This window comes from Grampus griseus (genome assembly GCF_964374135.1).
Source record: "Grampus griseus genome assembly, chromosome: 9".
Classification (NCBI taxonomy): Eukaryota; Metazoa; Chordata; class Mammalia; order Artiodactyla; family Delphinidae; genus Grampus; species Grampus griseus.
Genome location: NC_139003.1, coordinates 49329630 through 49357587, shown reverse-complemented (window position 1 = coordinate 49357587; position 27958 = coordinate 49329630). Strand labels below are relative to the sequence as shown.

Sequence of the window (27958 nt, the reverse complement as noted above, 5' to 3'; positions counted from 1 at the left end):
CCCTAATAGTCCTAATCAAGCCTCGAGTTGTAAGTCTCTTGGGAATCTCCCCAATACCTTGTGAGTTATTTTAAACCTCTCTGATTTCCCTTGGGGAAACGCAGGCAGACAAGAATAAACCTTGTGGTATCGAATTGGAGGCATTGATGTATCTCATGATTTTGAATACATATACATATATTAGAAGTTGAGATAGATATAAGTGTATATATGTGTATACATACTTACATTTCCCAGCTCTGTCCATTGAGAGGGACTAGAAGCAAGACATATCAGAAGCAATGAGCACACCTAGCACCCAGGTCTTCATTTCTACGTTAACTAAACATCATTCTCCCTGAAAAGGAATCAATGCTCCTTGAGAAATGACTGATTCAGGGCCAGGGCAGAGAAACTACAAATGGGCCTGGAACGTCTTATTGTGCTGAAATGTAAGGAAGTGCTCAAAGAATTATGGGGGCATGTCAAAAGGACATAAAACCAGTACTGAGGGGCTCCCACTGTACAATATGTAATAATTTGTGCTATAAAAATAATTTTGATTTATATAAGCCATTGCATCAGATTATAACCTATTGAATAAAATAGGAATCCTTGAGTCGGTTGTCACAAAAATAAATGAATAGATAAACAAATGGAGAAAGTAATTTCTACATTTTAGTAATATGCCAACAAATAAATGTAGAAGGAATGACAAAATTAGAAAAACACCAATTGGCAACCACTGTAATAGTAATAAATGAATCATCAATAAATCCTAAAGTTTATGGTTGAAAGGTAGATGAGAAACAGGATATTTATATAAAGTATCTCTTCACAAAAATAGTCATTGATTACTTATTAATAGTACAAAATACTTGCTAATTAACTTTACAGTGGGAAAACATGGGAGACATTAACTTAACCAAGTGATAAGAGTTAATATCTCCAGTAGTGGAACGAATAGACATGATGTACCTTCTGATATGTTACACTGAGAAGAACACAGCATCACTTGTGTGGTTTTTTTTGCCAACAGTGCATAGCTTGAACATAATCACGAGGAATCATCGGGCAAACCCAAATTTCAGTGCGATCTACAAAGTAACCAAACTGTTCTTTTAAAATATGTGAAGGTCATGGAAGACATGAAAGACAAACTGTTCCAGAATGAAAAGACTACAGAAGCATAACAATAAGTGCAATTTTGACCTTGGCCTGGATCTCAGACCTTAAAGGACATTATTAGAACTAACAGTGAAATCTGAATGGGGTCTGTGGATAGATGGACATACAATATCTATGTTAATTTTGTTGGTTGTATGTGGTTATGTAGAAGAGCATTTTTGTTTTTAGGAAATACACCCTGAGGAATTAAGAGGTAATAAAACTTCATGTCTGCAACTTATTCTTAAATCTCTCAGAAAAATACATTTGCAACATAAAGATAAAAATAAGGCAAATACGATCAAATGTTAACAATTGGGGGAATCTGGGTAAAGGATATACGGGAATTCTTTGTAGTGTACTTGCAACTTTCCAGTAAGCTGAAATTACTCAAAAACAAAACGTTAAGACAATGTTCAAAAAATAAAACAAATCACCACGCCTACAAGAAAATTCTGCTGAGCTTTCAAGGAATAGACCATTTCCAATTTAATAAAAGCCTTCCAAAGAATACAAAAGGGGGACTTTCCTGGCGGTCCCCGGTGGTTAAGAATATGCACTTCCACTGCAAGGGGCACGGGTTCGGTACCTGGTCAGGGAACTAAGATACCACAAGCCGAGAGGTGTGGCCAGAAACCAAACCAAACCAAACCAAAAAAACAAAAGGAAGAAACACTCCTCAATTCATTCTGGAAGAAGGGGAAATTACAGACCTATCTCATGCACGAACATAGCTGAGAAACCCTAAACAAAATATCGGTAAACTGAACCCAGCAATGTGCAGAAAAGATAATACACCTATACCAAATTCACTGTATTCCTGGAATACAAGTCTAATTTAGCATTATACGTTTTATAAATGCAATTCATTGCATTAATAGGTTAAAGAAGAAAAACCGTATATTCTCAATAGTTGTTGAGAAAGCATTTGTGGAAAAAACCTTGGCAAACCAGGAAATAGAGTGAAATTTCTTTAGCCAGATAAAGAGTATCTACAAAAAACCTACAATCAAAATAATTCTTAGTAATAAAACATTAGAAACTTTCTCCTTAAAACCCAGGAACAAGAAAAAGATGCTCACTATTATCACTTCTATTCTACACTGTACTAGAGTTTTAGCCAGTGCATTAAGGAAGGGAAAGAGGGAAGAAGGAGGGAAGAAGCGAAGGTAGGAAGGAAGGAGGGAAGAAAGGCAGGCAAACATTAGGGTCAGAAATGAAGAAACAAAATTGATTTTATTCACAGATGATAAATACCTACACAGAAAACCCAAGATTATTCAGACAAATGAATACATTTAGTAAGATGGCTGGATATAAAGCCAATATTCAAAAAATCCATTATATTTAGATTCACCAGCCACAAAGATAACTTAATTTCCAAAATACCATTAACAATAGCAAAATAAAGACCCTAGTAATGAGACAGGCTGGGACCTGGGGCCTTTTAGTGTCATGTTTGCACCTGGACACACGGCTCCTCCAGCAGCAGAATACAAAGAAATTATAAGAGACTAAAAATAAATGCAGGGCTTCCCTGGTGGCGCAGTGGTTGAGAATCTGCCTGCTAATGTAGGGGACACGGGTTCGAGCCCTGGTCTGGGAGGATCCCACATGCCGCGGAGCAACTAGGCCCGTGAGCCACAACTACTGAGCCTGCGCGTCTGGAGCCTGTGCTCTAAAACAAGAGAGGCCGCGATAGTGAGAGGCCCGCGCACCGCGATGAAGAGTGGCCCCCGCTTGCCGCAACTAGAGAAAGCCCTCGCACAGAAACGAAGACCCAACACAGCAAAAATTAATTAATTAATTAATAAAAATAACTGCAGGCATGCACAGTTGGGGCACATTATGAAAGAGATACACAAAAGCCAAAACCCAACTGCCACTTTTGAGGTGCAGGGAGCAAAAGCAAGGTACTACCACATGATCCCTACACACAGCACCACCAAGGGGGTGGGCAGACCACCTAAGCCGCCCCTCTCGCCCAACCCACAGGTCCGCCCTCAACCCTTGTTGCATTTAAAGGACCAGCTCCCCACCCCCGCCTCCGCCTCAGGGAACAAGCAAGGGCGCCTGTTACTTGTTCTCTCTCCCACTCACTCCTGCTCCACCAGTCCCAATAAAGCCTTGCCTGAATTCCTCATCCGGCCTCTTAACAATTGCTTTTTTTTTTTTTGCGGCACGCGGGCCTCTCACTGCTGTGGCCTCTCCGGTTGCAGAGCACAGGCTCCGTACGCGCAGGCTCCGGACGCGCAGGCTCAGCGGCCATGGCTCACGGGCCCAGCCGCTCCGCGGCATGTGGGATCCTCCCAGACCGGGGCACGAACCCGCGTCCCCTGCATCGGCAGGCGGACTCTCAACCACTGCGCCACCAGGGAAGCCCTATCAATTGCTTTTGATTAAAGAGTCCAAGAACCCAGGTCTTGGACTTGGTAATAAATTTAGTAAAAGTATACAAGACATTAAAGAACACTTAAACGCAGATATATCCATGTCCCTGGACAGGAAGATATTATCTTTAAAACGCGGCTCAAGATGCAGATTGCATTTGGCTTTGACACTTTGCAGCAGGCAAGTTACTTAAGCCCTCCAGTATCTCCGTAATAATAGCACTTACGTCATAAGGTTAAGAGGATTACATGTAGTAATGCGTATGAGAGGTTTAGAACAGTACCTGTCACGTAGGAAAACTTCCAGAACACATGGTGAACTCGGGGTCGAAGCCAGGCGTATTCCCTAACCAATGTGTACTGGCTTCTCAGTTCTTATGTTAGAAATACACTTCTATCTTAAGTCTCTCTTGTTTGGGGTTTTCCGTCCCTTACCCCTGAGCTTTATCCTAACTAATATACTGGCCAACTCAAGCGCCATGACCAAGCCCTGCTCTCTACTCCATCTTCCACCAGAGCTGTTCTCCCAGCTTCTCAACAGCTGAGGGAGCCCACGTGACCCAGTTTGACCAATAGGCTGTAAGAGGAGTCCCCCGAGGGCTTCTGGGAAATTCCCCCTCCCCCCAAAGGGGAGAGCACCAGGGCAATAGGGCTTCTGGTGCTGCTGTCACTCACTTCCTGTCCCCTTATAAGCAAACTCTGAAGCAATGATTTGAGCATCAGGGGTTTATTTGGAAGGTGTTCCCAGGAAACATTGGTAGGGAAGTGGGGAAGAGAGACCAGGAAGGTCATGAAGCCAATAAAAGATGAATTATCAAGGCAAGTCACCCAGTGTGGCTGAGACATATTCCCCCTGGGGGGAGCAATGTAGAACATAACTTTAATGTGATCCCCCTTCCAGGGGCGAAGGAGAAGGATTTACTCACCAACTCTCATCAACTCTTGCTTGAGTGCTGCTCAAGGAGGTTTTGGTGGCCAGAGAGAGACCTCAGCAGGGTGAGGGATGCTGGCAGTTGGAAGCTGGGCCAGCACCCCTGAAAATGGAACAGGCCATAGGAATATGGGGTGATCACATCTGCTACACACACCTTGCTTGCCCTGTTGAAATGGTTGTGAGAGCTACTGCAGCCATCTTGCAGCCATGATGGGAAGGTAGATAGAACTCAAGAGATGTGAACCCAGAATTCTGGGTATGGAAGAGTGTCTGAACCCAAAGAGCAAAGTCCTACCTCAGGACTATCTGTTGTATAAGGAAAAAAGAAACTCCTCTTTATTAAACCACTGTTTGTTGGATTAAATGCATTCTTAATAGTCATATTGATTTTTCTTGATGTGTCACTCAGGGACACTTAGGTTAATCTCAGTGGGGATAGGATTTTGGAAACCAGCCAGGAGACTTAATGATATTTCTGGTTTTTGCTTGAATGGAGAGAGAAAAAAAAAAAGGAAAGCACTGTGGATGAGCAAGAGGTGGGGAGAGGAGAAGGAAGAATATGAGATAATATCTTTAAAATATTATCCTGCCACAGTGGTTCATGATGGCTAGAGCTTAGCATGTGGAGGCCAGACCTGCATCTAGGTTAACACCCCAAGCCCAGCTCTCACCTCAGTGTGTAGTCCTGTTGTCCCTTGCAGTTCTTTGTCCCACTCTCAGGTAGAGACCTGAGAACTGACTAGAACATCAAGAATTCAAAACAATTCTGAAAAAGTCTGAGAACAACCTAAGTATGTAATTTGTTTCCCTGACCATACATGTTGGATTTAAACTGACGTGGAGAAAAATCTGACCGGATATTGGAGTGTGGAAAGAGACTACTTAGAGTCACAAGGAAAGAGTGATACTTTCTGGGGAGAAATTACACAGCCTACTCTTCTTCCTTAGGCTATCTTGGCCTCTTGTGTTTCTCTGTCAGGATTAACTTTATGGTTGCCTGCATTCGGTGGCTGAACTTCCTCTTTTAAAAGCTGCTCCTTCAGTGACTGGTAGAAATTAACCTCAGCCTTAACAGGATCCTATTCCCTTGCTTCTCGTGGTTCTGTCCCACAGTACTGTGTCCATATGGCTACCGTGTTCAGCTGAGGCTGGCAGATTTATACCTGCCTTCTACCCTTCTAGATACTATCTTCAGTGTATTGTTCTGTCCTGAACTTTTTTTTTTCATGTTTTTTTTCCCCAAACTTATCACCTTTCCAGAATCTTAAGGGAAGGGGAATGACAACATGTCAGAACCTTAGCTAGATTTATTCACATGTTACTCTCCCTGCCACCTTGACAAGGTGTCGTTCTACCCGTTGTGAGTAGATCATTGATGGAGATCATTTTTCAAGGTGTCCCAGAGGGATTGAGAGAAGGGGGTGCCTTTGAGATGTCATGTGATGGAAAGATTCCCTGGATGGAAGGTATGTGAGTCCTCCAAGAAGGACAACCAAAAGTTTGTTCTGCCTGGTAGAAAAAACTGGAGGCCCTCCTGCAAGGGTGCCCCAGCCTAAAATCTTTACATGAGTTTATATTTGGGTCCTAGACCCTCTTCCAGACTTCAGGCTGGGTAGTTTGTCTTAACTACACACAATGCCTCTTTCTGAACCCTGCCTGGAAGGACTGGGTAGCTGCATTTCATTTTCTGGCAGGTCCAGGGCCCTGGGAGGCCTATGGGCTTGGTGGTACCTTTAGAAGTCTGACCTCTGACAAATGACCTCTGGGTTTTACCCCAGATCCTTTCCTCCTGCCAGGCATGAAAGAGGCAGAGCCTGGGCTCTAAACCTGTGGGTGACTTGATGGTAACTAGCATAGGTTGTTATCTGATGACCCAAGGGCTCCTTGGTCCCTTGGCACTGTGTAAGACCCCAAGACATTTGCCCAACCACAGCAGAGGTAGCACCAAGAATAACTAAGATTGACTTTCTAACAGGTCAAGTGAAATGGGGAACCAGAGCCAGGTGGTTGATACAAAGCAAGTCAAGGTGTTTCTTGCACACCTGAATTTATAGAGTGACATTAATATGGGTTACTTATAAACAAAGAAATTAAAGCTCAGAGAGTTTAAATAACACATCCCAGACTACACAGCTAATAAGCAGCAGAGTTAAAAATGGAATGTACTTTTCCTTCCACAATCCAGGCTTTTCCCATTCTAACTTGCTACCTCTCAGGCATTATGAGAATGACACTCTTTTCTGAAATTACTGCCAACCAGACCACTTGTAGTTAATCGAGACTGTCAATTTTGCTTTCTGAATGTTTCTCAAAACTTTGCATGTTCTCCACATTCATTGCCAACACCCTAGGCCACCATCTCCTGCCTACACATTTGTAATAGCTTCCTAACTAGTCTCCTTGTATTCACTCTTCTCCATCCCACTCCCTTCCGCATTTCCACACAATCTGGAGTGATCTTCCTCCAAAAGAAAGCTGATCATATTCCTGTCCTATGTAAATTGCTTCACCGGCTTCCTGATGCTTTAGAATTTAGCCCCAAATCTCTAACGTGGTGATTATCTATCCTATAACCACCTTAGCAGCTTCATCTCCTGCTGTCATGCCCCAACTCTGTGCTTCAGCCACAGGACCTTTGCACATGCTGTTCCAAATGCCTCAAACACTCTCCTGTGTTCTTTCCCTACCTTTCCAGATCTTGTGTCAAATCCCATTTTCTCAGTGAAACTCCACTTGATTCCCCCAGGTCAGGTCTTTTGGTTTTTACCTTCATAACATTCAATACTTTTTCTTCACAGCACTTAATACAGATGATACTTAATTATTAACTTTTTGGTGATTAGATTAACATCTGTCTCTCTTATTAGACTGTTAGCTCCATGAGGAGAGGGACAATATCTAGTGAGCCAGCTAGCTTGTGGACTGACACCTAGTGGGTGCTCAGTAAATACATACTGAATGAATGAATAAACTTTAAGAAGATAAATATAAACCAAAGCAGGGGCAAAGGAAAGGATGGGAATCATCTATGGTTCTGAGTTTACTTTGATGGTCTTTCTTACACAGAGGGAATTGTGGAGAACAGAGATTTCAATATTTTTTAAAAAATAAGTAGGTATGGAGGTGATGTTTTCTAACTAGGGCATTGATATACAGCTGAAGTATATTAATTTCTGTACAGGAAAAACACTCCAGAACAGCGTGTGACTGGCTTCATCTGGTCCACACTAATTTCCAGGAAAAGTGAATCACAGTGAAACCGAAGAAAGAGAAATATTCCAAATAAGGCACTGGAAAAGGACAGACTGTGATTAACTTTGTCTCAATGCTGCCTCACTCAATTCAATGCTACTTGTATTGATTACAAAAGGAACTGAACATTTCTATTGTTAATTTCATTTTCTCTCAGCTGGAAATTGAAATAGGCTTTCTAGATAGTAACACTTAGAAAAATTCCAGAACCAAGCTATAATCTTTTTAGGGCTTGACCAAGGTGTAACCTGAGTTAGAAGAGACCTTCTCTTTCAATAACTCATATCTTTGGCTTGATGAAAAGATATGGGCTGTTTGTTTTCTTCTCAGAAAATTTGTGGGTTTTTTTCAAGGTTCCCCTTGCTTTATGAAATAGATATTACAGGAAAAATTCACAAATGCTTTCTCTATTCTCCACACAATTCTGTTATTTAGTAGGAAATGTATTTCTAAGGAAAGAAAGGTTACCTTTATGTGTTAGAAATGCACCTAGAATTTGTTTTAATCAAATGTGGTAAGACCACAGACGTGGACATGATTGTCATGAAGGAAGATGTTTATCCTCCCTAAACCCTAGATACAGGAGGCATCCCACGCCGTCCACACAGGGCCACATGGGGAAGGACCAGTGACAGTCAGGAGGCACAAGAGTGGGAGAGGGCAGAGCATGGCCCAGAGCCTTATCGAGATTCTTTTGGAAAGGAATGGCCAGGCAGAGTAGGTACACTGAAGAGATTTAGGACTGGATGGTTTGAATAATTTCAGCAGGTTCTGGACTATTTGGGTGGTCCCTACTTGCCAGCACCTGGCCCTGGGGCATTTTAGGGCAGGGAGAATACTGGCTTGATGTGTGACAGTTTGATAAGGAGAGGGCTGGGGTCAGACCGCTGCATTGTCTGGATTGGTTGGCTTGTTTGTATATCAAAAGCATACTTGCAGGGGAGTCGTTTGTTTTTTCTAGGAATTGGCTGGCCCTGGGGATGGGGTGGGGAACAGTCTCGCCAGGATCAAGACCCCAAATACCAGAGCATCAAATATAGAGAAAACAAATCAATACACCTTAGGATAAGCTGACTGAGGCTTTCTTAGCGGATTTGTTTGGGTTTTTTTTTCAGAGCATTCCTTTTAGCTCGCTTCCTTTTTCCTTTCCTTTCCTTCCCTCATCTCCTCCCCGTTCCATCCTAGTGACTATTTATTGAGGCCCTACTATCTGTGTGTCAGGCACTGTGTCTGGAGCTACAGATGTTTGCAGGCACAGTTCTTGCCCTCGGGAAGCTCATAGTCTTGTGGGGAGGGTGGACATCAGCCTTGTGGTAGGGTTGGAACTTCAAGAATCTTTTCAGACTTGCTTTCAAAAAGTTTTTCTCCCTCTTTGCTGGTGTTGTCATATCTACCTCTAACATTTCCTGTCCACTTCTGCCTTCTGGGCTACCTGTTAGTGAAGAATTGCAGTAAATAAAAGGAAAAGAGGTCTGGCTGAGTTTTAAGGGTCTCCTACCTGTGAGATGTTGGGCCTTAGGAATGGGGCTTGTACCTTCTTTGCAATAATTGTGGAGTTTTGTTGCAAGCAATTGTTCTGGCCAGAATTCTCTAGTGAGTGTTTCATCTCATCTGGAAAATGTGTAACACTATTCCCCAAGGATGTCAAACAAATGAGTTATGGCAGAGACAGAGTAACGCATAGCAGGGAATACCTGTATTTCCCCCATTTGACATTTAGGTACTTTGACCGCTCCCGTGGCAGGGGCATTGAAGGATAAAGTAAGATGGTGCATAAGAATGCCTGGCACATGGGACACCAATTCATGGCAACTGTTTTCAGAGCCAGTGCATTTTCTTGGCAACACCTGATCTCACTGTGGGCCAGAGCTGTGGCTGCTTCAAGAGCCCTGATTTTGTTTGTTTGTTGGTAGGAAATTCCCTTCATCTATGTGTATCTCAAATTTTGATTTCACTCTTGCATGATCACTTCGCTGGATAAAACGTTCTAGGTTGTCAGTTGTTTTTGCTAAGCATTTCTGATATCTTGCTACCGCTGAGAGTTCTATGGCCAGTGTAAATAATTTTTTTTTTTTTTTTTTTTTTTGCAGTACGCAGGCTTCTCACTGTTGTGGCCTCTCGCGTTGTGGAGCACAGGCTCCGGACGCGCAGGCTCAGCGGCCATGGCTCACGGGCCCAGCCGCTCCGCGGCATGTGGGATCCTCCCAGACCGGGGCACGAACCCGCGTCCCCTGAACTGGCAGGCAGACTCTCAACCACTGCGCCACCAGGGAAGCCCTAAATAATTTTTATAATCTGCTTTTTCTCTCTGGTAGCTTCATGGATACCCGTTTATCCCTGATGTTCTAGAATAGCACTTTTACTGCTCTAAGTGTAGTTTTATTCTTATTTTTCCTTCTTGGATTTTAGAGTGAATTTTCTATCTGAAGAATCATGCCTTTTAACAATTCTGGATAATTCTCAACTGTCATCACCTTAAACATCACTTCACTACCATTTAATCCAATGTCTTCTTTTTGAGCACTACTTGTATTTATTTTGGATTCTCTCAGTGTTATTATCCACATCTCTTAACTGTCTCTGTGATACATTCTGGGCAAATGCTGCAGTTATGTTTTCCAGTTTAATAATTCTTTCTTCACCTGTGTCCAGCCTAGAGTTTATCTCATGCATTGGCTTCTAAATTTCATTAACTACAGTTTTCCTCAGAGTTTCAGCTGGCAATTTTTTATATCCAATTATTCTTGTTTTTCTTCTGCCTATTATGGATTTATAATTTCTTTTTTCTTTAATGGAATTGCTCATTTGTTTGTCTCTTTTAACATCCTTAGAACATTCAGTGTTTTTTTTTCCGTGCAGCTTCATCAAATTCCATGGCACAAAAATAACATAAAAGGACCATGAGACTTTGGACAATGGGTATCTCAGTGAGAACCAGTGGAGACTAGAGATCTGAAACTTCCTCATATATTTAGCTCTGAGTAAAATCTCTGGCTCCTTTTTTAGCAGGGCACGGAAGCAGGAATTGGATTGTGGGGAAGGCATTAAGAGGCCTTTAGTAACGCCTAAGATTGACTTTCCCACTAATCCAGTGCAGTAGGGTTTAGAGTCTGATTTATTTTCATAAACAAAATAGAGAAATGGGTCATATGCTGAAAAAATGAGATTATGGTTACCACTTTGTACTTACTATATGTGCCTTCTCTAAGAAAACAAAAATGAAAGGGTAACATATAAAGGTGACATATGGTATGTCACCTTTTATAACCTGCCATTTTCCACTGCTTCTTTCCATCCTTACATATTTTCTCTTGCTTTTGTTAACTTTTTAAAATTGAAATATAGTTGACTTACAATGTTGTGTTAGTTTCTGGTGTATAGCAAAGCAACTCAGATATATATATTCTTTTTCAGATTCTTTTCCATTATAGGTTATTACAAGATATTGAATATAGTTCTTTGTGTTATACAGTAGGTCCTTGATGTTTATCTGTTTTATATATAGTAGTTTGTATCTGCTAATCCCAAACTCCTAATTTACCCCTCCCCCGACTTTCCCCTTTGGCAACCATAAATTTGTTTCCTATGTCTGTGAATCTGTTTCTGTTTTGTAAAAAAGCTTATTTGTACCATTTGTTTAGATTTCACATATACTGATATCATATGGTATTTGTCTTTCTCTGACTTACTTCACTTAGTATGGTAATCTCTAGGTCCATATGTTCATTTTATTCTTTTTATTCTTTTATTTTGTTCATTGTTCAGATCATTGTTCAGTTGCTCCTTTCTTTCTCCCATTTTCTCTTAATCCACTGTGTTTGTTTCGTTAATGAACTACTTGTGGGCACCCTAATTTTGTCCTGTGGAGGGAAGCTGGAGAGTGTGCTCCTTCAGGCCTGTCTGTTGCCATGGAGACAGAGACCAGCTGCTGCTGGGAGGCTGGTAGAGTAGAGCCAGTGCCAGCCAGGGTAGGAAGGGAAACCATAGCTGGCAGGAAACCATTCTGAAGTTGTCAGGTTGTCTGAGTCCCTGAAACGCTCCTCAAAGCTGCCTTGCCTTGAGGAAAGAGCTAAATGTCTTCTCCTGCGCAGTGACATAGCAATAGGCGGACTTGATTGGGGCGGTGTGTCTCACGCACTGGAGAGCAATGTGGGAGAACATCTGGGCAAGGTCAGGGCTGAAGTTCACACGAGAGGAAAGAGACAAAGTTTTTCTCCCAATTTGCCTCCATCACAGCAACCAAGAGGAAATTCCTTGAAGTAGATTTATGGGCAGTGGACAGTAATATGGGATTGTTGGAGCAGGAGAGGAAGCATATGACGACATGCATAACATTCATATTCTAAGGTAAGTCAAGGAAAATTTAAACATAAAAATCTTTGTCTGCCCCTTGGCCTCCTCTCCCTGCTCTACTGTGCATTGTGTATCTGCATTATGCATCTACCAGACCTACCCACCAGCAGAAATGCCTGCTCAACCATAAAGAACAACATTCTCCTAGCACCAACAAGACAACTCCTTAAAGATAACATTCCTTCTTGATTTCGTAAGGAGTCACAGTGACCCACCACTGTGTACCTGCAGATCCAGATGGTGAAAACTATGTCATTTAATATACAGCCCTCTGTCTCAAAAACCTATATAACAGTGCTTTGACCTCTAACGGGCAGAACAGTTCTCTGAGCTTTCTGAGAGGCTGTTCCTGGGTTATAATCCTCAATTTGGCATGAATAAAATTTTCCATTTCTTTCTTACATTGACTGATTAATTTTTCATCAACAATAGTCGAGTGATTATTTTTATTCACATTAATCTATATGCCTTCATACTATTGGAAAAAGATTATGATGTAAAATGAGAAATCAAAATCCAAATTATTTGTTTAAAATTTTTGCTCCCATCCCATTATTAGTTGTTTGACGATAAAACCATCTTTTGTACAGTATGCGTATGTACCATGACAGTGTTTCTCAAGAAGGCGGGACAATTTATGTAAATTTAAAGATAGAGTTTTAGATAGTATAGTATCAGTTAATTATAACTTCTGAACACCAAATTCAGGCAGCTTCCATTTTTATTGTCTGTGGATTTTGCAGTCTTCCCAGGAGATGGACGAAGAACTCAGTGTCTTTTTATTGACTCCTGAGTTAGAGGCAGGGCACAAAGCTGGCTTTCCCTAATAGGTCTAACTAAGGGCACCTTACCTGAAGATGGAAGAGATTCAAGAAGAGGATCATGTTATAATAACAGCATTATAATGCTGTCAGAATCTTGGCTCCCTGTACACAAATGCAGAAATGAGATATGGAGACAGAGTTTTGGAGGAGAAAGAAAGGGTGGCTTCATTCTTTGCCAGGCAAAGAGGGGAACCCAGCAGGCTGGCATGTCAAGAACTGTGCTCTCCTCCCTGGGGAATAGGGAGAGGTTTTATAGTCAGGGCTTGTGGTCAGGGGTATGGGATAAGGATCAAGACAGTAACAGTCCTGCATTCTTCTTTCTTCTGCAGAGTTTCAAAAGGGTGAGGTTGCTAACAAGATTAGGGGGTGTGCAGGGTCTCAGGTGGTCTCCTAATCTTTTTTTTAAATTAATTAATTAATTATTTTTGGCTGCATTGGGTCTTTGTTGCTGTGTGCGGGCTTTCTCTAGTTGCAGCGAGCGGTGGCTACTCTTCCATGCAGTGTGTGGACTTCTCATTGTGGTGGCTTCTCTTGTTGTGGAGCACGGGCTCTAGGGGCGCGGGCTTCAGTAGTTGTGGCACACAGGCTTAGTTGCTCCACGGTATGTGGGATCTTCCCGAACCAGGGGACTAGGGCTTGAACCCATGTCTCCTGCATTGACAGGTGGATTCTTAAGCACTGTGCCACCAGGGAAGCCCCCAGTCTCCTAATCTTGATGAGCTTCTCTGGTCCCTTTAATCTTGTCTCAGGTGGTTTCCTGGCTGCTCCTCCCTTGATTTGCAACTGTTGAATCTGCCCTTTGGACCTCAGGGAAGATCAAGGAGGCTGGAGTCTTGCCTACAAGAAATGGGGGACAAAAAGGCCTCCATGCCTGGGAGCCCCATAGGGCCCCGCTTGGTTTCAATAATAATAAATAAAATTTATCGAGCACTTACAATGTATCTAGCACAGTTCAGGAGCTTTACCGGATTATTTCACTCAACCCTCACAACAGCCCTATGAGGGTGGTTCTATTATCATCATTATTATCATCTCCCCTTTATTATAATCTATTATTATTATTATTATCTCCCCTTTTCAGATGATAAAATGAGGCCCATAGAGTTATTTCCCCAGGATCACATAGTGAGAGGTAGTAAAGCTGGGGTTTGAATCAGTTAACCTGACCCTAGGAGCTACTGCAGAGGCAGGATTGGGGCAGGTAAGGGAATTTCTTCTTAAAAGCAATTTTATGGTGGTTTTATTAGCATGCTAGGATTTCTTAAGCACAAGAGAGTCCCAGTTTTTTACCTGCCCACTGATGGTATAACAAAAAGTCACAATCTAAAAAAATTGGTGGTCACTTAGCTCAGTCTCCTGGATTCAGGTTGCACAGTACAATTCTTAAACTAGAAACACCATCTAGCAGCTACCCTGATGGAGTGGATTAAAATCCATTGCGTCATTCTATTCTGAATTCTTTTCATATTCTTCCTTTCTTTTAGGGCCATAATTCTAACAGATACTTAAACGACCTCCTATAGGCTCTCTAAAGGTTTTTTTTTGCTGCTCTGCCCACATTTGTAAGGGTGTGCTCTTGATGATAGTAATCCAGAAAGATTTTAATTTTGCAGAAGCTCTTAGGATCTTAGACACATATTGCATTTTGTTTTCCAGTCAATGCTTTTCTTTGTGGAGCATAGGGAAAAGAATTTGAAAAATACACTTTAATTCGATTTTCAGAAGTGATCATGTTTACAGTCACTTGTGTGTTATAACTGGGGTGCAATTTTAGGAAATTAAACACAGGTGATTCAAGATTCAGCGATGCAATGTCAGGATCCAAGATATTAAGACACAACGTTGTAGATTTAGAAGTTTTGTTGTTAAGCCAGTTGGGGTATGGAGGATAGACGTGTACATTTTCAGGTGGGCCTGTAATGGCCCTGAATGGTCATCAGAGCTGGCTGTGTCTAATGGGAAAATTCATGCTTAAATAATGAAATGTTAGGCTCCTGTTAAAAAAAGAGACAGTAGGCCCCAAATGGAGTCACTTATGCTAAGCACTTATGCGGAGACATCACCGAATCGGAACTTAGTACCTAACTTAATAGTAGTTTCAGCCTCTCCCAGTAAGGGAATGCAGTCAATCTGCAATTCCCTGGTCAGCACTGGCAAGGTGAATCTCCTTGATAGACCCCTGTCTTTTCCTAGAGAAACGACATGACCTTGCCATGACCAATCTGCTTTTTGCTGTGATAACTTCCTTGTCTTGCCTCCTTATGTCTGTAAAAGTCTTTCATTTTGTACAGCTCCTTAGAGCTCCCTCCTATCTGCTGGATTGGATGCTGCCCTATCACGAATCACTGAATAAAGCCAATAAAATCTTTAAAATGTACTCAGTGGAATTTTTTTTTTTAAACACTACATTATTCTGCCATGTAGTCACCCATTAGCGGTTTAAGTGATTATTGCGGTTTTCCATGCAAACAGGTGGGTCAGATGCAGCCCAAGGTGCCACCTGGAAAATGGTTTACTGATTCAGGTTCCTTGCCAGACCTCTTTTCTTTCCCCCCAAAGTTTCCTTGTGAAAAATTTCAAACATACTGAAAAGTTGAAAGAATTTTTCAGTAAACATCCATACGCCCACCACCTACATTCTATCATTGACAGTCTACCGTTATCTACCATCCCTCTTCCTCATTCATCAATCCTCCCCTTATCTAAGGGGGCGGGGCGGGGTTAGCAAGCTGAAGGTGGCTTTCCAGTGGCGATTCCAAGGGCGCGACTCGCACCCCTTCAGCCTCAGCTTGAGGCCAAACACTGGTGCCTCCTCCGCAGCCCCGTTTCGCGGACGCGGGAAGGGGAAGCGGGCTCCGAGCGCGCTGCGCCCCCCGGCGGCCGCTCGGCTCTCCCTAGCCCCTGGGGCCGAGGGGCCGCCTCCAGGTCCGCGGCAGGGGGCGGGGCGGGCCGGCGCCCGGCAGCACCTGGGCTGGGCGGTGCGGTGGCCAGGGAAGCGGGAGGCGGGCGCGGAGCGCGGGCGCGGGCGCGGGGCCGCTACGTTCGCTGGGAGCGCGGGGCTGCGCTCTTGTGCGCTCGCCGCCGCCTCCGACGCGCCTTTGAGTCAGCAAACTCCGCCGCCCGCCCGCCCGCCGGTCCTGCTGTGCCAGGCTCTGCCCGGAGGTGCAGCCCGTAAGTGACAGGAGACCTGCTAAGGAGGCCTCCCCTGCGCCGCCGGGGGGAGGATCGCTGCTGGGAGCGAGCCGGCCGCCCTTTCCTTTCCTTTCCCGAGGCGTGGGGCCCTTCCTGCTGCGACCAGGTGCCACTCCCTGGGGGCTGGGAAGAGGTTTGGGTCTCCTGGGATTGGAGCCGGGCGCTGCCTTCTTTCCTGCCGGGGAGGAGAAATTGGTCTGCCTGTTTGCCAGGGGAGGGCAAGGATCGGATCGATCCTGCTAAAAAGACACCCCGGGGAGAGGGTGGGGCAGAGGTGGAATCCTGGATGCTAGGAGAAGTGCTGAGGCACCTTACACCAGGCCGGGTTGTGGGTGGGTTATTTTTTAATTCACGAAAGGGTAGCTTTGAGTTTAGAAATTGGGAGGGGTACGCAGAGGGTTTTCGTGGGATTGTGGGATTGCGGGAAAAGGCCCGAGAGAAAATCCACGTTGACTGATTACTAGGTCTGGTGCCACGGGAAAGCAACAGCCTGTTTTTCAGTTCTGATGCATCATACTTCTTTTTTTTTAAAATTTAATTTAATTAATTTTTATACAGCAGATTCTTGTTCATTATCTATTTTATACATATTACTGTATATACGTCAATCAAAATCTCCCAGTTCATCCCACCCCCCCACCCCGCCGCTTTCCCCCCTTGGTGTCCATACGTTTGTTCTCTGATGCATTATACTTCTGTAAGACGGTCTGCGGGTGATTGAGGGGAATGGTCACGGGGACGTAGAGCCACACGTCCTGCTTGAAAGGAAGAGCTTCTATTTCTGCAAGGCACGTTTACGTGTAAGAATATTGGAATTAGAAAGCAGGAAGGAGGCTTTCATGTGATCTTCAAACCTTTCATTTGAGGGATGGGAAACTAAGGCCTCAGGGAGGAGAGTCGTTCAGCTGTTCAGCCGGGTGGGAGAAGAAACAGGCCTAGATTCTGGCGGACTTCTGACTCCAGCGTTCTCCCCACCCCGGGGGCCTGAGGTGGGTGTAGCCTTGGAATACATAAACAACCTTTTCTCCCCTGGGAGTGGGCTGGGTGAGTGAAGCCACTGGGGAGAACTGGCTGCTGCATCCTTGGACCAAACTCAGCTGGGGTGCCTCAGTCTGAGAATGGAGGTGAGTGAGGTGCTTCTCCTGCTTCTACCATCCCTTCCAGTGATGCCTAGTCCTAAGGCTTTTTTTTTTTTTTTAAGGCATGGGAGATTTAAGGTTGCCTAATGGGACTGTTTTGAATAAAGATACATAATAAAATACATCCAGAAGTAAATATATATAAGATGTGAAGTAAGGTGATTAGCACTGACCTGTATTTCACTGGATCACCCTGTTTCACCTGTCGGTCTATTTTATTCTCATTTCCAAGGTGACTATTGCACTAGGGAGGAAATTGGTGTTGAGAGTGGGGACTTCTTGCTCAGGTGACACTGCTTCTCACCAGATGTCTCTTGACTGACTGGCATTCTGCTTCTCCCCCCACCATACTGGACTGTGGTAACTTCCTCTTGTTTTACTTAAGGGAAGGCCTCCCGGATCTTGGTATCCAAACATAGAAATAAACACCTTCATTCTTTCCCACATAGAAGTTTGTTGTTTAAAGACTAATGTTGTGTTCTACTGCAGCATTTCTACTTGATTTTTGGAGCATTCTTTTTTCTTTTTTTTTAAACATCTTTATTGGAGTATAATTGCTTTACAATGGTGTGTTAGTTTCTGCTTTATAACAAAGTGAATCAGCTATACGTATACATATATCCCCATATCTCCTCCCTCTTGCGTCTCCCTCCCACCCTCCCTTGGAACATTCTTAATAATAGCTAGTCTCAGCCTTAGGGTCTCTACTTTCATTTTAGAGAGCTCAGTTTGTTAGTTCAGCTCTTATGGGAAATGGCTTCTTTTTCCTCTTTTGGTGTCAGGGCTGTGGTTTAAGAACCACTTGCGAGGGGTTTAGAATTGACTGAGACCAGGGTCCAGCCTTTGCAGTCTTCCATTTCTAAGAGTGGCAAAGGAGGGCTTTTGGCCAAAGTCATGGTTGACCTCCACGGAGAATACCCCGCATTTTGAACTGTTATCACCAACATCTTTTTTTTTTTCTCTTAGAATCTAGTACGTATGAATCAGCTTTTATGTTCTCTAAGCCCTGTTCAAACTAAGAGGTTATATGTGGTAGTGGTTACAGCTTCTGGTTTCAGACTCATTAGTGTTGAAATCTGGGATAATCATTTGCTAACTGAGGTACTGTCAGCAGGGCACTTAACTCTCAAAGTCTGATTTATCCTTTATTCAGAGATAAAAAAAAAAAAGAACTGATAATCCTTGCCTCCCAGAATTGTTCATAACATTAGTTGACATTTAATGAGCACTGATTATGTGCTAGGCATTGTGAAAAGAGTTTTTATGTGGCAGGCTCATTAATCCTTACAACAAACTTCTTTTTTTTTTTGTGAATGTTTGAAATTTATTTATTTTTTTATACAGCAGGTTCTTATTAGTTATCTATTTTATACATATTAGTGTATACATGTCAATCCCAATCTCCCAATTCATCCCCCCCACCCCCACCACTCTCCCCCCTTGGTGTCTATACATTTGAATCCTTACAACAAACTTCTGAAGCAGATTCTGTTTACATCTGGGAGAAAATGAGTTATCAAGATATCTATGGCTTTCCTAAACTCTTCAGCTCACAATCTTAACCACCCAGCAAATGTGTCCCAGATTTCTATAATATGGAATAGTTATTTAGGGCTTAGTGTGTGCCAGGCCTGGTTTAAAATACCATATGTATATTAACAATCCTTCAGATAGGTATTGTTTTAATCCTCGCCTCCTTTTTTCTTTTCTTTCTTTCCTTTTTTCTTTTTTTTTTTTTTTAATAACAGAAGAAGGAACAGGCACAGAGCCTAAGTCAATTAGTAAATGATGGAGCCATGATTTGAATGAGGCAGCCTGGCTCTGGAATGGGTACTCTCCCTTAGCCACTCCTCTGTGAATGTAGGTAAAGGGCTTAGCCAGACCTCAATCAAGGGCAGCTCTTAATTGGCATTTTCATTTATTTTTCCCTAAGTAACCACTTCCTCCTCCCAGTCTCTGCGGAGGAGATGCTTTTAGTTCTGGAAATGATTCAACTTCACTTAAGGTTTTGTGATTCTGCATACATTTCTGTTGTATTCTCTGTTATTTTTAAAAAGCTTAGGTCTCGGTGATCTTGACCCTGGGAATACAGAGATAGGCTTTAGGGAGTCTGTGAACTCCCTGAAAATGTATGATTTCATACTCTTGTGCAAGAGTATATTATTCTGGGGGTGAGAATGCACAACTTACTTTAGATTCTTAAAGGGTCACCCATGGTAGAAGGCAAGGTTAGTAATGACTATTCTAGTCCAATAATCTCGTTTTACAAATGAGGCAGCCGAGGCCCAGTGGAGAGGCAGCATAGTTTAATCTGAACTATGCAGCTAATTAGAAGTAGGAAGGGGACTAAAACTCAGGTCTCCTGACTTCCAGTCTCATATTCTTTCCATCACACCCCAATACCTCCTTTTGGAATGAGTGGTGCCAGGTGAATAAATTACGAAATGCCAAAAGACGCCCAACTCTCCCACTAGGCTTCCCCACTGTGGGAGAGACCAGCAAAGCTTCCTGGAAGTGCTATCAAAATATATCATCCTTGGCATGCCATCTTGTTAGCTGAACCACTCTACAGTGATTTAGGATGGGAATCTACAATGCTGAAGAATACAAGCCAAGAGGATAAAATTTGGGGAAAAGACTTGGAAAGAGTCAGAACATGCATTGGTTGAGGCACAAGGAGGCCGTTTAGGCCTCTTGGTAGAATTGTAGTGTTGGAAAGTTTTTGCTGAGAGATTTGTAAATTCAAGCAAAATTCCAGTAAGTCTGAGATTAAGGGTAGGGTGTGAATCACTGGGAAGCCAGGCCACCTCTTAGTCAAAGCTTGATGCCCCAGTGACTAAATAGGACTAATATTTAGTCTTATTACAAAGGTTTAGTCCTAAACCTCATTAATATCAGGTAAGTGTGGATTAAAAGCAGCCATGGTGGGACTTCCCTGGTGGCGCAGAAGTTAAGACTCCGCGCTTCCAGTGCAGGGGCCTGGGTTCGATCCCTGGTTAGGGAACTAGATCCTGCATGCCACAACTAAAGATCCCGCACGTGGCAATGAAGATCCCGTGTGCTGCAACTAAGATCTGGCTCAGCCAAATAAATTTTAAAAATTTTTAAAAAAAAGAAAGAAAAAAGCAACCATGGTGAGGGCATGGGAAAATAGATTGTCACCATATACTTCTTTGGGGAGTGTAAATTGGTACAACTTTTTGGAAAGGCACTTTGGCAGTATTTATAACACTTAAAACTTTGCATACTTTCTGATGTATCAGTTCCCCTTCTAGGACTTTATCCCTCAGAAATACTTGCCTCCTTGAACAAAGGAGGAAATTGCTATAAATGAGCTGATATGGAGAATGTCTATTATATATTAAGTAATGAAAGCAAAGTACAGAGCCGTAGGTATATTATGATCTCATTTTTTGGGGGAAAAAATAGTCTATAAGGATATGCCCCTAATCTTTAGACAGTGATTATGTTTGGGCAGTGGAATTGAAAGGGGTTGGTAGTATGGAGGATTTCATCCTATTAGTAGATTAGTATTTCAGTATTTCATCCTAATAGTAGATTCCTATTTTTAAAAATCTTGTAAATTTTGGGGCTTCCCTGGTGGCGCAGTGGTTGAGCGTCTGCCTGCCGATGCAGGTTCGCGCCCCGGTCCAGGAAGATCCCACATGCCGCAGAGCGGCTGGGCCCGTGAGCCATGGCCGCTGAGCCTGCGCGTCCGGAGCCTGTGCTCCGCAACAGGAGAGGCCACAACAGTGAGAGGCCCTTGTACCGCCAAAAAAAAAAAAACTTCTAATTTTGAAATGATTTTAACCTTACAGAACAATGACCAAAGGTAATAAATCTTTTTTTTTTTTTTTTTTTGGCCTTTTTATGCTTCCCTGATTCCACTGAGGCTCCTGCAGCATTTGGCCAAAGTTCCCTGGGCATCAGAGAAAACATGGAAGGACTCACGCAACTCAAGCCTCGGGGGCCCAGAACCTTAAAGGGCTGTCATCAGTGTAGGGCGCCTGTCCCTGCTGAACCAAGCAAGCTGGGGTGGATGTCCCTTCAGTCTTTTCAATGCATTCCTCTGGTGCTTAGATGTTAAATAGTAAAATTAGACTATCTTTAGTTTTGGAGAAGAAAGACACATTGTCTTCTAACCTAGGTATCATCTGAGGGCCTGCCAGTCCTTGTTCCTTAGAGAACCAATTAACCTTGGTGAGAACCCACGAGCCCATGGCCCAGGGAATTCCAAAGGCCTCCCAGGTTTGCTGCTAATTCCCTGGGCTGTGTGTTGGGGGAGGGCTCACGTGTTCTTCCTGGTTTACCTTGGTGACAGCCCTGACATGTTGATGGAGAAATCCACCCCACCACGTGCTTTGCTGGTTCAGAGGACTTTGCTAAGCTAGTGGAGCAATCACCTTGCGGGGCTCCTGACCTTCCACTTTCTCCTGGGTCCCTTTCTCGGTCTCTCAGCCCTGCCCCTCCCCCTCCTCCCTTTCCCATGAGCTCCAGGGTTTTTCTCTTTATTTTGATGACTGTGGATGCTCCCCAGTTCCTCTCAGACTTACAAACCCAAATGGTTCCAAGTGCGGAACAGAGCAGGGGGCATCGTACGTAGGGAAACTATGCTGCTTAGAAATTATAAACACAATACACAGGAAGGAGGTTTCTATTACTGATAATTATCCTCCCCTTTCTCACTGACACAGTGGCTCTGTTTGCTGTAGAGAGGCATTTGGGACAGCTGAGGAGAATGCAGGTGTTCCCACAGCCCTGGGTTCTGGTGTCTCAGAGCAGGAGACGTGGAGCCTTTCTGTGGGCTATCCCTGGGTGATCAGACCCCGAGAAATCGGGACTCCTTCTGCCCAGTTGCACGTGAAAATTCCTACACCAGGAAATCAACTTAACCTTTTACAGGGAGGCACAGACTGGTCGCTGGCTTTTTGTAGCCAGCTCATTTCCCTGACGGTTGGGAAACCTTGAAAAAATGTGACCTCTGTTTTGAGAACTTTGCCGAACTGAGTCTGTGGACAGATATGAGTCAGATGCCTAGGATTGCAGTCAGTGCTTCGGGCAGATAGTTTAAGGAATAATAAGTTTGGCATTTTACTCACTTTTAAAAGGACTTTCTCTATGTCTTATCTCAGCCTTCTTGGGTCAAGGCCAGGCACTGGACACCCCTGGGTAAGTGTGTGCCGCGGGGAATGGCCAAGGTGTGTGCTTCACTGCGTGGGCTGTTTCAGAGCATATAGATTTAAAATATTCTGCTCCTGTAAATATTACTGTCCCACCTGACAAATCAGATACTTGAAGGGGACATTTTTAAAAAGTCACAGTGCTCTGTGATCATCAGGAAGAGACCTCAGCATTTCCCCCTTCAAGGGTCTTGGAAGAATCTAGACAATAATGAGCAGTGACAGTCGCTGACACAGTGAGCTCCAGGTGCGTACCTCCACATTCGCTCATGTGATCTATCTTTACAGTGGATCCATGAAGCAGGCTCTTATCCTCATTTTACAGATGAGGAAGCTAAGGCACAGAGACGTGAAAGAATTTCCCTGGGCAAGAGGCAGAATAAGAATTCGCAGCCAGGCTTTTTGGCATTCACTGTGCCCTTCCTACTCCTGTTAGGGGGACACTCTTGCTCAAAAGTGAAATCTCCCTTCTTGCTGGCCCCTCAGATGACTTGCCAGTTCTTCCTATCTGGACTGATGTCACGTTGGGCAGAGTTGACTTGACCAGTAGATCACTACCCCTGGTGCTGCTGTCTTCCCATGTAATTGAACTTGCCTCCCCAGTGGCAGTTCTTTGTGACAGAGGTGGCGAGCTTGGTGGGAAGACTATTTCCAGTGTGTTGCAGTGATTTCCTTTTTGAAAGAGAATTTATCACTCAGTTTAAAAGGGGAACATTTAATGCTGACTTTTGTCTCCAATTTGCATGCCTGTACCCTTTTCTTATCTCAGCCCCAAACTGTTCTCCAGGTGCCTGAAGACTGTTCCATGTGGATATCCATCATCATCCTAGCTTGTTCCCAACTGAACTCAGCTTCTTTCTCTCTTACCTCTAAAAACAGACCTCCTTTCCAACTTCCCCATTGCCTACGACCCCAGCCTTCTTCCAGTCACCTGGCTGGTGAGTCATCCTTGACTCCCTTTCTTCCATCATGCTCTGTCTTCAAGTTATTCTTGCTACGTACATCTTTTTCAATAAACTTGATTTTTTTTTTTTTGGCTGCACAGCTTGTGGGATCTTAGTTCCCCGACCAGGGATTGAACTGGGGCCCCCTGCAGTGGAAGCACAGAGTCCTAACCACTGGACCACCAGGGAAGTCCCTAATAGACTTGATTTTTGTTTTGGTTGTTATTTATTTATTTATTTTTAAATTACCATTTCGTATTTATTTATTTATTTATTTTTGGCTGCGTTGGGTCTTCGTTGCTGCGCGCGGGCTTCCTCTAGTTGCTGCGAGAGGGGGCTACTCTTCGTTGCAGTGCACGGGCTTCTCATTGCGGTGGCTTCTCTTGTTACGGAGCGTGGGCTCTAGGCGCACGGGCTTCAGTAGTTGTGGCATGTGGGCTCAGTAGTTGCGGCCCGTGAGCTCTAGAGCACAGGGTTAGTAGTTGTGGCGCACGGGCTTAGCTGTTACGCGGCATGTGGGATCTTCCTGGACCAGGGCTCAAACCCAAGTCTGTTGCATTGGCAGGCGGATTCTTAACCACTGCGCCACCAGGGAAGTCCCTAGACTTGATTTTTGAGCGCAGTTTTAGGTTCACAGCAAAACTGAGGGAAAATACAGAGACATCCTATGTCCTGCCTACCTCCCCTCTCCCATTATCAACTTCAGCATCGGAGTGTACATATGTCATTACAGTCAATGAACCTGTACTGACACATCATTGTCACCCAAAGTCCACACTTTACATTGAGGTTCATTTAACTCATAGTGTTGTACACTCTGGATTTTGACAAGTATATGATGTGTCCACCATTATAGTATCACACGGAATGATTTCACTGCCCTCCAAATCCTCTGGGCTCTGCTTCTTGTTATTTTCAAATGTGCTTGGCCATCCCCCCTCCCACCTTGAGTTCATGATCTCTTCTGCTGGCCGGTGCATTCCAGCAGCCCTGTGATGAAGCTCACGGCCTATCAATCCATCTTCCACCCCATCCCCAGATGAGTCATCACCATCATGGCAGGCTTCTGTGTACTACACCCCTGCCTTCTAACAGAGGTCAGCATTCCTCCTCTCATCATTCAGGACTTCCCCATCCTAGGATGCCCACTGAAGCTCTTCCAGAATTACCTCCTTGTGATATTCTGCCAACACAGTCCCTTCACTCTTGGTTGACTGGACCCCTAGGTATACTGAAAGTGGAGGTGCTGCTGCTGCTTTTTTTAATTTTTGCACATGCCATGTGGCTTGCGGGATCTTAGTTCCCCAACCGGGGATCGAGCCCGTGGCCCCTGCAATGGAAGCTCGGCGTCCTAACCACCGGACCGCCAGGGAAGTCCCATGTGGTGCTGCTTCTTAATCACCCCAGGCTGGTCCTGTTTTCTCTTCTTGTCCTCATGCATTCATCGAGGCCTCATCAAGTGCTACGTTCTTTGTGAAGCTTCTCTCTCTCCACTGTCCTCCTTCCTGTAATCCTGTTACCGGTGCTATTTTTTTGGGCACATACAGTGAACTTTGCATTAGAAGCAAACTGTTTCATATCTGTGTCTGGACATCTTTAGGTCTTAGAACTCAGGGAGTGTGACTTAACCCTCGCCAGGACCAATCCTAGAACCATCACACAGTGGGCTCTCAGTGATTGCTCATTGAATTGGATTTTTGTTGTCCTCTAGTTATTCTTGGGGGTCCTCCTTTATAGCTAATGACCCTAAGGAGGTCATATGAAGGCACTACACTTCTCTCAACATTACCTCCTTTCTGAGGATGAAAAAGTCATTTCCAGATGTTTGGTTGTTGGCTTTCCCAGTTCATGTATAGACAGAACCCTGCCCCCAACCTGACATCCCTAAAGCATTTGAGACATTAATAACTCAATGTGTTGGTTGATATTCTCCACTCATTGCTATCTTTTAAGCATTTATCTCTAAGCATGTAGCTTGGATGCCGTGTTAGATGTACGCAGGTACCGTGTGGTACCTAGCTGGGTTTGGACCCTGGCTCCTTCACTTACTAGCTGCGTGACCTTGGACGCTATTTCCATATTGGGGCTATCTTGAGGATGAGATGAGATCTTTCATGTTATAGTCTCTGTACAGTGTCTGGTGCCATAGTTAACAATCAGTTATTTTTTCTTGGGTTGCTGTTTTTGATTATGAATGGTGTATCTTTAACATCATTCTCCAGTCTCATCCTCCACAGTCTAGTGGAGTTAGGTCAGGAGGAAAGACAGAAAACAATAGAGGACGGCACATGGCCTTCAAGACATTCCATCCTGGAGTGTTGCTGGATAAATCCTTTCTTTTCTCCCAAGGTGAATGAGTAACCATGAGCAGAGGTGGGCTGCAGGAGGGGCTGGGAACGTGTTCTCTGTCCATCCTCCCAGCCCATGTGGTTGAACTGCTGAGAAACTTGATGGTGATGCAGAAAGGGAGAGAATTAGCTGGGACTAATTCAATCAACTTAATTGACCCTATTTTAAAAAATTTTTTTAATTTAATTTTTTTATACAGCAGGTTCTTATTAGTTATCAATTTAATACACATCAGTGTATACATGTCAATCCCAATTTCCCAATTCATCCCACCATGACCCCCACCACTCCGCCGCTTTCCCCCTTAGTGTCCATACGTTTGTTCTCTACATCTGTGTCTCTGTTTCTGCCCTGCAAACTAGTTCATCTGTACCATTTTTCTAGATTCCACATATATGCGTTAATATACGATATTTGTTTTTCTCTTTCTGACTTACTTCACTCTGTATGACAGTCTCTAGATCCATCCATGTCTCAGCAAATGACCCAATTTCGTTCCTTTTTATGACTGAGTAATATTCCATTGTATATATATATACAACATCTTCTTAATCCATTCGTCTGTCGATGGGCATTTAGGTTGCTTCCATGAGCTGGCTATTGTAAATAGTGCTGCAATGAACATTGGGGTGCAATTGTCTTTTTGAATTATGGTTTTCTCTGGGTATATGCCCAGTAGTGGGATTGCTGGATCATATGGTAATTCTATTTTTAGTTTTTTAAGGAACCTCCATACTGTTCTCCATAGTGGCTGTATCAGTTTACATTCCCACCAACAGTGCAAGAGGGTTCCCTTTTCTCCACACCCTTTCCAGCATTTGTTGGTTGTAGATTTTCCAATGATGCCCATTCTAACTGGTGTGAGGTGATACCTCATTGTAGTTTTAATTTGCATTTCTCTAATAATTAGTGATGTTGAGCAGCTTTTCATGTGCTTCTTGGCCATCTGTATGTCTTCTTTGGAGAAATGTCTATTTAGGTCTTCTGCCCATTCTTGGATTGGGTTGTTTGTTTTTTTAATATTGAGCTATATGAACTGTTTATATATTTTGGAGATTAATCCTTTGTCCGCTGATTTGTTTGCAAATATTTTTTCCCATTCTGAGAGTTGTCTTTTTGTCTTGTTTATAGTCTCCTTTGCTGTGCAAAAGCTTTGAAGTTTCATTAGGTCCCATTTGTTTATTTTTCTTTTTATTTCCATTACTCTAGGAGGTGGATCAAAAAAGATCTTGCTGTGATTTATGTCAAAGAGTGTTCTTCCTATGTTTTCCTCTAAGGGTTTTATAGTGTCCAGTCTTACATTTAGATCTCTAATCCATTTTGAGTTTATTTTTGTGTATGGTGTTAGGGAGTGTTCTAATTTCATTCTTTTTTTTTTTTTTTTTTTTTTTTTTTGTGGTACGCGGGCCTCTCACTGTTGTGGCCTCTCCCGTTGCAGAGCACAGGCTCCAGATGCACAGGCTCAGCAGCCATGGCCATGGGCCTAGCTGCTCCACGGCATGTGGGGTCTTCCTGGACCGGGGCAAGAACCTGTGTCCCCTGCATCAGCAGGCGGACTCTCAACTACTGCATCACCAAGGAAGCCCCTAATTTCATTCTTTTACATGTAGCTGTCTAGTTTTCCCAGCACCACTTATCGAAGAGACTGTCTTTTCTCCATTTTATATCCTTGCCTCCTTAGTCATAGATTAGTTGACCATAGGTGTGTGGGTTTCTCTCTGGGCTTTCTATCTTGTTCCATTGATCTATGTTTCTGTTTTTGTGCCAGTACCATATTGTCTTGATTACTGTAGCTTTATAGTATAGTTTGAAGTCAGGGAGTCTGATTCCTCCAGCTCCGTTTTTTTCCCTCAAGACTGCTTTGCCTATCGGGGTCTTTTGTGTCTCCCTTCAAATTTTAAGATTTTTTGTTCTAGTTCCGTAAAAAATGCCACTGGTAATTTGATAGGGATTGCATTGAATCTGTAGATTGCTTTGGGTAGTACAGTCATTTTCACAGTGTTGATTCTTCCAATCCAAGAACATGGTATATCTCTCCATCTATTGGTATCATCTTTAATTTCTTTCATCAGTGTCTTATAGTTTTCTGCATACAGGTCTTTTGTCTCCCTAGGTAGGTTTATTCCTAGGTATTTTATTCTTTTTGTTGCAGTGGTAAATGGGAGTGTTTCCTTAATTTCTCTTGCAGATTTTTCATCATTAGTGTATAGGAATGCAAGAGATTTCTGTGCATTAATTTTGTATCCTGCAGCTTT

At 43.4% G+C, this 27958-nt stretch overlaps 1 protein-coding gene across 1 annotated transcript in view; it reads left to right on the top strand.

The window, feature by feature from the left end:
- The first annotated feature begins 15853 nt into the window (after window positions 1-15853).
- The window catches only part of SNX10 (sorting nexin 10), a 73862-nt gene continuing 61757 nt past the window's right edge, over window positions 15854-27958 (top strand). Inside the window, exon 1 of the mRNA XM_082662322.1 lies at window positions 15854-16070. The gene's annotated coding sequence lies outside the window, so the exon portion shown is untranslated. The remainder of the gene's footprint in view (window positions 16071-27958) is intronic.